Consider the following 15,138-nt stretch of genomic DNA (forward strand, 5'->3'; position numbering starts at 1 on the left):
GTTAAGTTTCCCTGTATGTTATGCGAAGGAAATCACCCCATTCACCTTTGTCCCTATCTGGATGAAGCCCAAAAAGTGTTGGATAACCATCCTACTTCTCTGCAACAACTTCCATCTGGTTACAGGAGACTCTCCCTTAATCCTTCACTGGTTGATGAAGTGAATGACCCAAATCAACCGTCGGTCAAACCCACTCTCTCTGAATGTGAATCCCATGAGTCTATACCTGACCAATCACAGGTCGAGGAAATAGTTGACCCAATTTCACCTTTAGTTAATCGTACCTTTCCCATAGAGAGCAAGTATGATACCACTCAGGTTCTTTTCGTTTCTTCATATTCTAATGAACTTGGAGGCAACCCTCCTGTTCCATCAAGAAAGGATGAAAATCCTCACATTCTCGTAACTCAGGGGGGTAATTCTCTCGTTCTTACGGTACCCCCTCCAAGTAGTCTAGTCACTTCCTTTGATTGGAATCGACTGATAAGATGTCATCTTCCTTCTTATGTGCCTTTCTAGATCATAGTACATGTTTATAATATGATTGTATCTACCACTATTATAGATGAAGGTGCATCTGTGAGTATCGTTTCCTCCACTGCCTGGAAAGTGCTTGATTTGCCGCCACTTGTGCCTATTACCTATAATCTGTTGGCTTTTAAGAGAGGAACCAGTCAACATTTAGGGATCCTTCCTCAATTGCCTATTACTTTGGGAGGAAAAATTGTTTATCTCAATGTGATGGTAGTCCTAGGCTCTTTAGATTACAATTTACTTCTTCGGTGCAACTATGTTTATGACATGGGAGTTATTGTTTCAATACTCTTTCCAGTGATGTGTTTCCCGCATGAAGGCAAAATTTTCACCGTTGACCAGCTTTCATTCCCCAGTCCAAATATGGCTTCCAATCAACCATCCTCCTTAAATGGTCCTTTTGTCCCAATGGTATCTTCCATACCACGAGTCAATTATGTGGCAACCTGTTCCATGCCTACATCAACTGGTGATCAATTCCGTGATGTTGTGCATTATGTACTGGGGGCATTGGAACTAAATATCTCTAATGGATTCCTTGCTACGCATCACTTCCAAAGCATTGTTCTCCCATCTGATGAGAACCTCTTGGAAGTCATGACCTCTTATGGGTTGTGATCAAGGAATCATGAGCATAGTTCATTGTCTTGTGTCAAGCTCATTAAAAAATGAAACAAGGAATATGAGAATAGTTCCTTGTCTTGTGTCAAGCTTGTTAAATAATGAAAGAAGGACTATGAGGATAGTTCTTTTACTATGTAAACCTCATTAAAAAGTGAAACAGGTCCCAGAGCATAGTTCCTTGTCTTGTGTCAAGCTCGTTAAAAAATGAAATAAGGAATTTGAGCAAAGTTCCTTGTCTTGTGCCAAGCTCATTAAAAAATGAAACAAGGTCCCCTGAAGCAAAGTTCCAATTCGAGTCTTTGATTAGATCTCATAAAATCCCAGTCTTTTATTTCACTTGATCTCATAAATGAACCTTCATTCCATCCACCTGATAGCCACGAATAGTCTACTTAGGTGAATGCAATGAAGCTTGGGGCATGCACCTAGAATCGAGTCATCTACTGGGGGCATGTAAACCAATCTCAAGCATAGTTTTTTCTTCTTTCAAGCTTATGTAAAAATGAAATTGAATCCAATCATAGTTTTTCATTTCAAGCTTGTGTAAACATGAAACTGAATCCAAGCATAGTTCCCTATGGTTCAAGCTTGTGTAAAAATGAACCCATCTCCATTTTAACCCTCGTGATTTCCATTCTATCAGCCTCTTCCGTTAGATGAGCCTTGGTTTTTCTCCTTCCATCATCACTATGTACTTAGTCAATCATATGCTTTAACTTGGTTGCTTTACCCTTTTTAAGGAACATTTGCAATGAGTGGTCTTATTAGCCAGCCTCTTCACATAATCAATATGTTTTGAGAAGTTCCAACATCACCGGAACCAGTTGCTATCCTAGACACCACTCGTTCCTCTAAGTGGAGTCCTCTTTAAGCTCTTTTTAAACTCTCGAAACATGAAAATATTGTCGAGCGCTTGTCCTTTTCATCTCGTAAATGGATTGGAAATGACATCTACTCAGTATAAGTTTATCCCTTTTCCAGACTGAGATGGATTACTTACAAAAAAGGAATACGTTGATCAAACATGGTCACTAGGTTCTCTCTTGTATTATTTTACGTTTTTTCGGACTTAAGAGATAAATTTATGAAAAAGAACTTGTGGAGTTTTCTTTTTGTCCCTTTTCAAACTCTTTAAAGATGAAAAGGAACAATTTATCATTATCGTTAAACTTGTTAAAGCATCAAATAGTGACAAACTTGTCCACTATGACAAGACCAAGTTTCACCTTTGCTAGACTCGTTAAAATGTCACATACCGATGGATTCACCCGAAGGGTAGAATTATACATCAAGCATATGTTATCCTCCTCAAGCTTGTTAAAAAATAAAGAGGTACTGGTTAGCAATGACTGGGGAAAATGGGGAAAGGGATAAATCACTTTATGGTAGCAAGTCACTCTTGAACATGACACTTTCACTTCATCTCTATGACTATTTGGGTTGGGTTATCTGCTTGATGGTTATCATACCTATGGTCTATCACACCATCCATCACTTTGGTTTTGGGTCAATGCTGCCAACTCATTCAATGTCTTTGACATGTTCAAGAGAAGTCACTCAGTAAACTTCATTCTTTGCAATACTCATAAACCTTCATTTTCATGACCTCCATTCCTGAACATTGCGTCATCGACCACATTTTTCCTTCAAAATCAATACACTCGTTTCGCGTCGTTGATGGGGTATACATCAAAGCCCTCCTGCGATGAGTCGCTTCTTGTCAACATCAGCACATTATCTAGGAAGTTGACTTAGAAACACCCTTCCAGCACCTTGCAGCTTGCATACATCAATGGCAAGTTTCTTGCTTCCGGCGACAGGTTGACATCATAGGCCTTCAATCGAAAGACTTTGTATGGTTTCCGACATCAAAACATCTATTCACACAATGCAGAATGTACTGTAGTACCTTGAGAATCATTATCATTATTTGTGATTTCTCTCATGTCTGTTAACAACTTACATCATTGGCTGGTAATTAGACGGCGTCTTCCCATGTTCGATTTCATATCACATTTTCACATGGTTAGACTCGTACTTGAGTGAATGATTGGACGAGATAGAAGACCCTTGATCTAGTTTCATCCATCCGAGCTATGATTTGAGGAGAGTACTAAATCATCTCTACGATGGCTTTACACAGATGGTCATCTTATCATGGGTCTATATCTGTAGACAACTATCTGATTTATGTACATGTAATGAAAAGTTTATATGTTGAGCATGGGTATGCCTTCCCTCAGCAATTCATGAAAAATTCAAAGATATCATGATATTATGTATTGTAATTGATGCAGGTCACCGTCTGCTTCAGATCCTCCTCATCATATCATAAAGCATATCACTCAACATTATTGTTTATGACTTCATGCTTTAGGGGGCAGCTGTTACAGATCTATTTGGCATCACTCCCTCACAATCAAATCAGTACAAATAGGGCTCATCAAACCCTAATTCAGTTGCTACATGCCCTAGACAAGTCATCATATTGAGTGTTTTCATCCATGAAAGTTTGCTAGTTTGAAACCTTGCTGAAATGCCTCCTTGGGACACCAATGCACCCTTGGTTAGGGGAAACTACTCTGCATAGTAGGTAGGCCCATTCAAACCTACATTGCATAGCACTTAGGCCCACTTAAGCCTGTGTTGGGCGAGGATGAGCGAAATTGGCATAGGATTGTGGGAATATTCCTTGATTCTAGAACATTCTAGAGGATGCCTAGCTCTTATCTCATCTTATGAGCTCGACTTTGGATAGGCTATGAATCATCTAATCCTTTATCCTCGCATCCCTTTCTCCATGGAAACTAACTATCCAATTATGGAAAACGATTCAATACCCTATTAATGACAAAACCACTTGCATTTCCCTATAAATTGACCACTCATCATAGTGATCAGGGGGCTAGAACTTGGATATTATAGAGAAATATTGTTGGTTTGAGACTTGAAATCATTGTCAAGTAATGTTATGCTGCTGGATTGATGTTGCTATTGGTGTGATGAGCGTTTGGACTAAGCTAGATGAGTGACACGACATCGAACCACATTGGGTGTAACTTCTCCTTCTATCAATCAACAAAGTTGTTTGTTCCTTTTCCCATACTTTTGTCTATATCTATGATGAATGAATGTTCAATGTTGTCAATTCCATTTGTTTATGATAAATAAATCATTTGCTTTTATTTTTGTCATCTTCTGTTTATGTTGGCAAGTACCAATTGAGTGAATTCAGTTTGAACGGGAGCAATGAGAGCAATTCAAAGGATATCAAAGGAAGCGAAGGATCACAAGTAGGTTCCTTTATCTTATCTGTTTATTGTAGGAAAAGGTTAAACATCTTTACTTCAGTTGTTCTAAGTGTAAATACCCACTTAGAGAAGATGTACTTATCCATAGGTATAAATCCTGTATAACAAATTGGCGACTCCACTGGGGAACGACCATCGTTCCTAGCAGTTTTCCCTTATCATATTACATACTAGTAGACTTTAATTGAATTCATTGATCTCTTCTCAGTCATTTTGAAGTTTTTTTGGCCAAAAAATTGTGCTTAAATGTGTGCTGATAGTGCTCTCTGGCATCAGCGCAGTGTTGTTCTTGACATAATGCGCTGCAGAGCATCTTTAGATTAGAGACAGTGCTTTGCAATGCATTGTCTCCCACATAGGGCTATGCTGATCCCTGTCAAGCCAAAAAACCCTTTTTTTAATATTTTTTCCAAAGTTGCTTCTGATGTTGTTTGCTAAAGATCAAGGTAACTAGCACTCCGCCTTGAGGAATGCCTTATGGGCTGACCGCTTAATACCCGAACCCTCTCTGAACACTTCGCCATACTTCTTGGTTTATGGGAAGGAAGCCATTCTACCACTAAACATTTACTTGCTTGTTCTCCAATTGTCCTAAGAATCCCAAGGCAAGCCTTGTCTGCTAGTGCAAAGTAGGATGGATACACTTCACAAGCTGCAGGAAGAAATGATGAAAGAAAAAGAAAAATTTACACTCCACCAAAACCGTATCAACAAATGGTTTGACAAGAAGTCTCCAGGGAATGCTAACTTCAATGTTGGTGACTTGGTATTGAAATGGGACAAACCCCATGAAGACAAAGGCAAACATACGAAGTTCTAGTCCCTGTGGATTGGTCTGTACACTGTACATGAGAAGTTTGGCCCACACACATACCGTTTGCAATCACTTGACGGGACGATTGAAAACCTTCTTATTAATGGCCAAGATCTCAAGAACTATTTTTAGTAGGCCAGGGCCACACGCCGGCCATGTACATAGTCTGTTTACTACTTGTTGTTTTTTCACTTTTCTTACTATTTTTGTTTCGTTTTGTTTTGCTTGCTTAGTATCATGCTATTTTTGGTTTTGTAAATAAGTGTTTCCATTTATTCAGTTCTGACTTTTGAATGAGTATGTGGCTCAGATCTAAAGATTCTTGTGACACTGCAACACTTGGCCAGTCTTGCATTCATCTTCTCTGTGCTTGGTAATAACCTTCAGTCGATGAAGTCTTGACAGAAAATATGAGTCGTTTGCAAGGGAAGCTTGGGTCCAACCATGAACCTGTGTCCACACTGGGAAACCCCATGCCTGTACTCAACTTTTTTCTTTGTGTGTTCAAGCTCATCCAACTAGTAGAAACCGAGAAGGGGAAAAACTAAACGAGAAAAATGATGTCAAAGGTCTTACATGCTTCATTGAAGGAACAACCTCTTCTGCTCTCAATAAGTCGAGATCCCTTTTCTGCCCTAGAAATAAATTAGTACCTATGCACAATCCTCTTTTAAAAATACAAAGGCGAAAGAAGAGAAAGGCTTCCTGTGCAGAGAGGTGAAGCATACAACTCCACCAGGGTATTGACCAAGCTCGCTAGCAGTGGAGAAATGTGTTTGTTCCTGTGTGACCCCACCAGGTTACTATCTAGACCTGCTGGCATCGAAGCAACACTAGAGATGAAAACTTATACACTGAAATTTTTTAATTCACAAGCCAAACTACCCTTCCCGATTTCGAAACACTGTGATCAAGATGAAACTTGTTGTTTTGTTTGACTGAGTTGGTGAAAGGTGAACCATGTCTGTCCATAGGGTAAGTGGGGAAGTCGAGCTGATACTCCTCTTGAAAACTATGCAGTTTTCATGGGCTGCCTCCCAGCTGCCCAGAATCCCGCTTAGCTTAGAAACTACGCAGGGATGTCCTGCAGGCCAGCCTGCCATCTCTGTGTAGTTTTGGCCAGCAAGCTCCCACAACCCACTGCCAACCTCCCGATAGAATCTACGCAGTTTTCACTACCAGTGTCCTCCCTGCTGCCTACACTGCCTCCCCAGAAAAAATGCGCAGATCTTCCCTTCAGTTGAGCCATATCCCATAGATAGTCATTGCTGATCTAGACCACCCATCTTAGCCTCCCAATGACCTCTGCACAATTTTCCTTGACAACGCCCAGAGCTCGCATCCCGACCTGAAATGTGCTCTATGCAGTTTCAGAGCCTTGTCCTCTCTCTCGGTCACCTGCACCCGAAAGTGAAATATAATGCATCATGGTAGACTATGAGATTTCTGGATTTGATGTTGTCTCATCATGAGTGATTGCAGATACAAGTACATGGACGAGACATGGTGCGACGATGAAAGGGATGAACAAGGAGCGCATGCTAGGAGACTTGTTTGTGAACCGATGAACACATGGAGCATGCCAAGTACAAGCAAAGGAGATACATGCACGTGCAACATTAAGCAAACACCAAGACCATTGAAGACTCTACACACCTTGCGATGCAAAGGTGAAGCTATGATACACCAAGAGCACATTCATCACTCAGCAACATTACAGCTCGACATGGACACCAACAGTAGCATGAACATACCAGCTATATCATGTTGAGTCATGTCATGATTCATCTTGACCACATCACTACTGTGGGCCATATTGTTGTAATCAATGTAATGTAACGTGGAAGTCCAAGAGACCCACATGTAAAGTTGAAGAGTCATGTAAGTCAAACAGTGATGAGGGAAGTCGAACAGTCATAAGGGTCAGCTTCACCATTGGCTATATATGCCCCTCATTTGTACATGCAAAAGAATTTTCACCTTGGCTCCTCCCACATAGCCTTGAGAGTCTATAGTATTTTCTTTGAGGAGTGAGCAGTGGCTCCAATGCCCCGCTATCGGTGTTAGTGATGTAATGGTGTACCGATGTGTCTTGGAACTTTCGCTTAATTTAGAAGCCCGATAACAGGCCAACCCGTTTTGCACACATGTATTGTATTTGTTTGTAAGAATATTCTTTGGACTCTTGTAATGCATGTTGCTTTAACCTATATTAAGACAATTAAACTATTTCAGTTGTTCTAATACATATGCTTTCGAAAATGTGTTGTATAAGTTGTTAACGTTGTCTCGCTCATGTGTGCTATTCCACTGAACACTCGACAAAACCACTCTCATAAACTTTTTATAACGATCGTCGCACTCGTGTGTCTTGTGGACTATTCCACCGGGTGTTGTATGTGCTATCCGTTCACTGTGTGTTTGTGACTCTCGCATCCATGTGGACCACTTCACCCGAAGTTGCGCATGTCCTGTTGTGTTGTGTGTCTCTAACAGAGTTGGGACTATTCCCTTTCGACTTGAGACTCACTTCCACCCTCTCCCTCTGCAGTGAAAGAACCTTGACATAAGTAACACTAAGCACTCACTAGGCACGCGAAGCTCATTGTTTGAAGACAAATCAAACCAATCTCATGTGCTGACAAGCAAGAGCTAAGGCAAACCTTTAAGACAATGGCAACCGGGCCATCAGACCAGATGGGACGCCTACACCAAACGGTGTGAGGTCTAGTTTGGACTTCATACCGGGGAGATCCCTGAATGTTGGTGGGTCCAGCACTGTCAACACATTCTAAGATGTTGAAGGTGATGTGGGAAAATACTTAGTTTACATGGTCATTTTCTCTTGTTTCTTAAATATTCCCTCTTTAACCTTGTATGTTGAATCCAAGCTAGAATGAAATTCGGTTGTTGTTTAGTACACGATACTGTTGTTATTGGGGTTATGTTGCGTTCTTTGTTCATGCATTGTTGCTTGTTCAAATCCTCTACCTTGTTCTATCATGGAATTAGGCCATTTTGTGCATTCAAATGGTTTATTTTACAACATTTGAGATAGTTCCAGAGGAGTATTTGTTGGCATTATGGAATATGTAGTATTTTAGGGAAAAAAAGATCATGCTTTGCTTTTAGTTGGAGGGGAAACTATTGCACAAACCCATGTCATAAACAACAACCAAGATCCTCGCTGGAATGAGCATTTTCATGTTGATGTGGCTCCTTTTGCATCGAAAGTGGAGTTCACTGTTAAGGATAATGATGTTTTTGGAGATGATCTCATAAGAACTATGGTGATCCCTGTCCAAAAGGTTTTGATTGGTGACAAGATTGACGACCAATTTTCAGTGCTTAATTCCTATGGTAAGCCTCCTAAGCCTCATTCTGCGTTGAGGTTGTCAATTCAGTTATGTCCAACATAAATTGAAGCATTGTGCAAAGATGATCCATCATAGTTGAAGCCCATCATTTGGTCTACATTACTGGATGGTCCATATATCATAAAGTAAAGCAAAGCTTGTGAGAGAACCCATAAGGCCACTTGCAAAAGAAGGAGATCTGAAATTGGGGGACCTTCTAAAATTTAAATCCCAAAAAGGTATTTGTCTTCTTCTATTAGTATGGATGAAAAAACTTCAAACCATAATATGCTTTTTAAAACGGAAAGAGTTATGCAAACACATGATGAGGAAACAAAGAAAAAATCAAACACTTATCGGTTCAATCTGTGCTAGCTCCGCGTTATGCAAGTAGTGAATTGAGTTGGTTCAAACAACAGGTTGTGGGTACCTTATATATTCATCATCAGAAAAATGTGATCATAGAAACTACAGAAAAATAACTACATTTATTGGTAGGCTTGATCTTTGTGATGGTTGTTATTATACTCTTGAGGTTTGTTCAAAGATCTTGAGACTCTCTACAAAGAAGATTATCACAATCCTACTTTTTCGACCAACGCTGATGCTCATGGGCCAAAGCAAACATGGCATGATTTACGACATACATGGCATGATTTACACTCTAAAATAGAAGGTACTCACAAATTTTGAGCAACGTTGGCATAAAGAAACACAACTACATAAGTTTGGTAAACGTTTAAGGAAGGTTGCTCATAGATACTTTGATGATTCACTCATCAAAATTAAACATTTTCATGGATTCTTAATAAAATTTTAGAGGTAAGCACTTCTTTCCACTTACAAGAGTATATTTTTATAATATGATTATATTTTTTAATTATAAAATAATATTTCATGGATTCTTAATAAAATTTTAGAGGTAACCACTTCTTTCCACTTATAAGAGCATATTTTTATATTTTTATAATATGGTTATATTTTTCAGCTATAAAATAATGTGTTTTATTATTTTATTGAAGAATAATTTATCGATTTACATTTATTTATGAAAATTTAAATAATTGAAAATATATTATAAATTAATTTATGAATTTTCATTTATATATCTATCTCAAGTATTAAATAGCCGTATTAACACATTTGCATCCATCTAATTATTCAAAATAATTACTTTATCAATTTACTTATAATTTATTTATTCAAGAATTTAAATTAATTTTTAACTAGCCTAGATCCATCTTAATTTCAGATCCACCAAGTCACGAGAGAGATCAAATCTCTTGAGATACAAACTTTGTGAAAACATATTAAGATTTATAACATCAAATAAACACGTGACAATAACCCACATGAATTATTAAAAAGGAAAAGTCAAAGTCAAAAACCATATTTATGTAAAAGAAATATCTAGGTGGAAATGAGACTTTTCTGCAATACAATTATAAAGTTATTTGATATTTTTTTGTGTAATTAAGTTGAGTAAAATTGATAATTAATTATATAATTTTAATAAATTAAAAAATATATATTTTGTTATTTTTTAATTTTTTTTTTAAATATAAAACTATTAAATTTTCATTATAATAATTTAATGGATGATTTTAATTTTTCTATATAAAAATGATATTTATAAATCAATTATAATTTAAGTGGTTGAAAATTAATATAATAATGTTTATTGTAATTAATTTTATTTTAATCTAAAAAAATAATCACAATAATGTATATGATTTTTAATAAGTAATAATTTATATTTTAATTTCTGATTTTATTGAAGAATTTGACAACCCTTATATACATTTGTGCCCAAAAAATCTTCCCAAATCTTCTATTAAACTTTACACCTATAAAAATAATTGAGAGTATAAATAATTTATTATTATTAATTTTTTAATATACTTATTAAATACAACCTACCTAGCACATGCTTATCAAAATAAAAAAATCTTCTCAAATCTTCTATTAACCTTTACACCTATACGAATAATTGCTAGCACATATGTTTATTATGGTTAGGTACAAATAATTCATAAAGTAAATGTTAATTTATTATTGTTAACCTTTACACCTATACGAATAATTGGTAGCACATATATTTATTATTGTTAGGTACAAATAATTCATAAATTAAATGTTAGTTTATTATTGTTAGTTTTTTAATATACTAAATACGACCCGCAGTGGCAAATGCTTATCAAAATCCATGCCTGCGCAGAGTCTGCTTCCTTCACGCGTTGGTGGACCACAAAGTAAATGTAGTGGATGATATTTGAGAAAGCAGTGATTCTTCACGTGTTGGTAGGCCATTAAAATAAAAATCCATTGACGCGTGTAGGGAAGTATTCCCTGCAATGTAGACTACAAAGTAAAAGCAGTGATGATATTTGGGAAACTGGTACCTCTTCACGTGTTGGTGGGCCATTCAAATAAAGTCATTGATGTGATGTGATGTGTGGTGTGGTGGGAAGTATTCCCTGCAATGTGGACCACAAAGTAAAGGCAGTTGATGGCATTTGGAATCACGCGTCTTTGGAATCCAAAGTACCCACATCAACGCTTGGTAAAAGGCGTAATTCATACATAAAACTTGTCTTTCCCTTGAAGTTTCATCTCCTTGTTATTCAATTTATCAGTCCACACCAGTATCTATGACGAGCCTAACCATATGCCCTCAGGCTTCTGCTGCTTCCTCCTCCATGGCCTCATCATCTTCTGTCTCCACTTCTTACTTTCTTTCTTGGGATGTTTTTATTAACCATAGAGGCTAAGATGTTAAAAAGACGTTCGCCAGCTATCTGTACCGACGTCTTATTGACAGAGGCTTGAGAGTATTTTTGGACAAAGAGTTGGAGGTGGGACAAAATATCCCTTCTCAAATAGAACAAGCTATTCATGGTGCGTCTGTGCACATTGCAATTTTTCACCAACCTACGTTGAATCTACTTGGTGCTTGAATGAACTTGTACTCATACACTACTACATGTAGGGGGTTTTAAGACAATATTTAAGATAATATTTGAGTCAATTGTCTTAACTTAAGACAAAAAGAAACTCAAATATTGTCTCTAAGCGGGTGTCTCAAAATATAATGTCTCAAAAATTTGTCTCTATAAAGACAATATGAAACACATATTATTATTGTCTTTATAAAGACAATTTGATTTGTCTCTCTAGAGACAATTTCATTTGTCCCTCTTTAGAGACAAGTACATTTTTGTCTTTTTAGAGACAATTCCATGATTCAAACTATTCTCTCTATAGACAATATAAAAAATTATTTTAAAAAAAATAAATGTCCATAATTCAAACTATTGTCTCTCTAGAGACAATATAAAAAATTATTAAAAAAAATAAATGTCTATAATTCAAACTATTGTCTCCCTAGAGACAAGATAAAAAATTACTTTAAAAAAAATAAATGTCCATAATTCAAACTATTGTCTCTCTAGAGACAATATAAAAAATTATTAAAAAAAATAAATGTCTATAATTCAAACTATTGTCTCCCTAGAGACAAGATAAAAAATTACTTTAAAAAAAATAAATGTCCATAATTCAAACTATTGTCTCTCTAGAGACTATAAAAAATTATTTAAAAAAAATAAATGTCCATAATTCAAACTATTGTCTCTAGAGACAATATAAAAAATTATTTAAAAATAAATAAATAAAATCATTTTGAATGTCTGTTGGCCCATATCATTCTCACCCGGAACAGATTCGTAAGATAATCAGCAGGAATCTTCCACACAATACATACATATAATTTTAGTTCCCCATTAATGATCTTTAAAGGGGAAGTATAAAACAAGGGTGAGAATATTTGCAGATCTATTCCAAACATTAAAATTCAAGCTAGAGTTGGGACTTACATTTATAATACATTTTTGCAATTTCCAAAGACTTAAATTTTAGGAAACAAAAAATGTGTGCTAAAAAATAAATAAATTAGAATTTAAAAATATTATGCTAAATTTGAGCTTAGGTTGATTATAAATTTTAACAAGAAAAAAGGTTATCAGTTAATTTTGATCTATAATGATTAAATACAAAGCAATTGTTAAAATTAACCGAAGAAAAGATCTTTATGACGGGAATATGCTTTTATATAATGACCGACATACTTACCCAATGACTATTCGCAATATGACCGTATAAAGCCTATCGTGGAAACAGGAGTTTAAGCCAAATTGCCACTGCAATCATCATTGTGATCCTATTGTTAATTGTGCAGATTCAAAGTCTCTGCTGATATTATAATTTATTATAATTAAAAATAAAAGTGGCTTACGCATGTCCACGAAAGGAAAGCAAGCTGGAAAGCATTCTGCAGGAACCATCAAGCCTTTATGTCATTGTCATAAATATAATAGACACAATTAAGGAAATAAAATTTACAATGCAATTATTTTGATACCTGGAACAGAGTGAAATGGATCAAGAATATAATAAGTTCAGGGCGATCGAACCAAAACAACTTATCGGTTGGCTGCACCACTGGAATTCCTTTAACTACAGAATGTCTCCCTTGAATTGCTAAGGCCATCTCTAATATTATAAGTTGCAGCTTCACTCCAACTATCAAAACTATCTGCACAAGTAATGCAGCAATAAACACGCATAAGTCAATAGTTGACAACTTTTCTATATCATTAACTTATATCATTAGTAATTCTACTTCCGAACATTTATAGGGACTTACAGCTAAGGGAACGAAGGAGAACCAAAAGTATGAATGCCAGTCTGCTCACCCAGTAATGCAGCCAGTGAAAGAGACAACGTCAGATTCGCTAGTAACAGAAACAAAACTAAACATTGGAGTAAGACAGAGAGTTGTGAAGTCTTACTATGCAAGTGGATAAGCAAAAAGCCCATGGCAAAATTCCACAGAGGAACACTGCAGATAATGCAATAACTGCTGTAGTGTTAGCTAAAAAGTAAGGGGAGGTTTCCCAGAGAAACAAAACAAAAGGAGGATTGAGAAGTGTTGCAGGAGGAAAATCAATTATTATTGCTAGAGACAAAAGTTTTTATGCACAAAAAGTTAATAGAACCTGATTCCAATCACCCTCTTGAAGTCGTCATCCAATGATCTCTTTATATATTTATGAAAATCAAACTTCTTGTTATTTGCAGAGAGATGGGCCTATACAGTACTAAGGAAGAAAATTCACAAGGCAAATCAGATAAATCACGTGAATGAAATGGTTGTTTACATAACCAAGTTGAAATCTAAACGAAGGTTTCGAGTTATGGAGACATACAATGATGAAGCCATGCCGCAAGGTTAGGTAATCAACTTTCCTTATTGACCGAAAAAATTGTCTGAAGAAGCAAACCTGCAATGAATATTCATATTACATGTAAAATGGATTCATGCAAGATAAATCCCTTGAAAATTTGGAGTATGAATTACTTACCACCCATTTAATAATGGGTGTTCTGCTCCAGAAATTCATATGACGCCTTACAAATGTAGTTTGTTGGGTTAACCTAAACCTTGAAGGATCTGCATGAAACAAACAACAAGCACGTAGCTGCTTGTACTTGAGAGCAATATTTTTAAAATTCCTCAAAACGTTATCCAATCATAAACATTCTTGATGTTTGAACCTAAAATCATTTCATAGGTGTCCCCATTGAAATTTCCAGAGTCGTAACTTAGGTTAGGTGCCATTTTTCAAACATGACAGACTGCGAGAAGAGGCCATTTAGAGAATAAAATTGAAAAGAACTCACCATGTGAACATGGATAATCCATTGTTACTATCTCCTTTTCCCATGTTTTCCAACACCTCGTCTATGACCGAAAATGACTTGTATTTTGAGTTAAAGATGTTTCGAACGCATGAAGATATGAAAGCAAATTCAAACCAAGAAAAAATTTAAACTGAATGACATGGGAGAAGATCAGTTATTTCCCATGGCATTTACTTTTGCTCTTGCTAGGGCGATTGTTACGACACTATATAACGCATGGACAGTTGCCAACGTAAAGATGAAGTAGTGGAGCTGGTTCATGCCAGTGAGGGAGACCAGAGGATACTTACCCTTGAATCAAGAGGGAATGAATAATTATCAAACTATCATAAATATCTTGAATCATATCAAATGGACTAACATGATCTAAGTAACATCTAATAGCATTGGGAAATTCGAATACGCAACATAGAGTTTGGTGCCCACCTCAAAACAATGATCGATAGCAGGAGCCATTGATTCTTCCTTTTGACATGGAATCATACTATAAGCCATTCCTTTCAGTATACAAGTCTTAGAAATGGGCTTCTCTCCAATGGTCAGTAGAAACGAGATGAATCCCATAAGCATCAATTCTGCAATCCAAAAAAGACCATTTAAAATGTATTATGTCAGTCGATGTCATGTGATGCAATGTCATTCTGAAATTCTGAGAGTTGCTAAAAGTTAGACTTGCTACAACGATCTGAATACTTCTTATGAACAGCTCTCAGCTTATTTCCTCCCGCATTTAGGT

This window comes from Pinus tabuliformis, chromosome 8, assembly GCF_031772625.1.
Source record: "Pinus tabuliformis cultivar Carrire ecotype Pingquan chromosome 8, CPIR1, whole genome shotgun sequence".
In the NCBI taxonomy this organism is placed as follows: Eukaryota; Viridiplantae; Streptophyta; class Pinopsida; order Pinales; family Pinaceae; genus Pinus; species Pinus tabuliformis.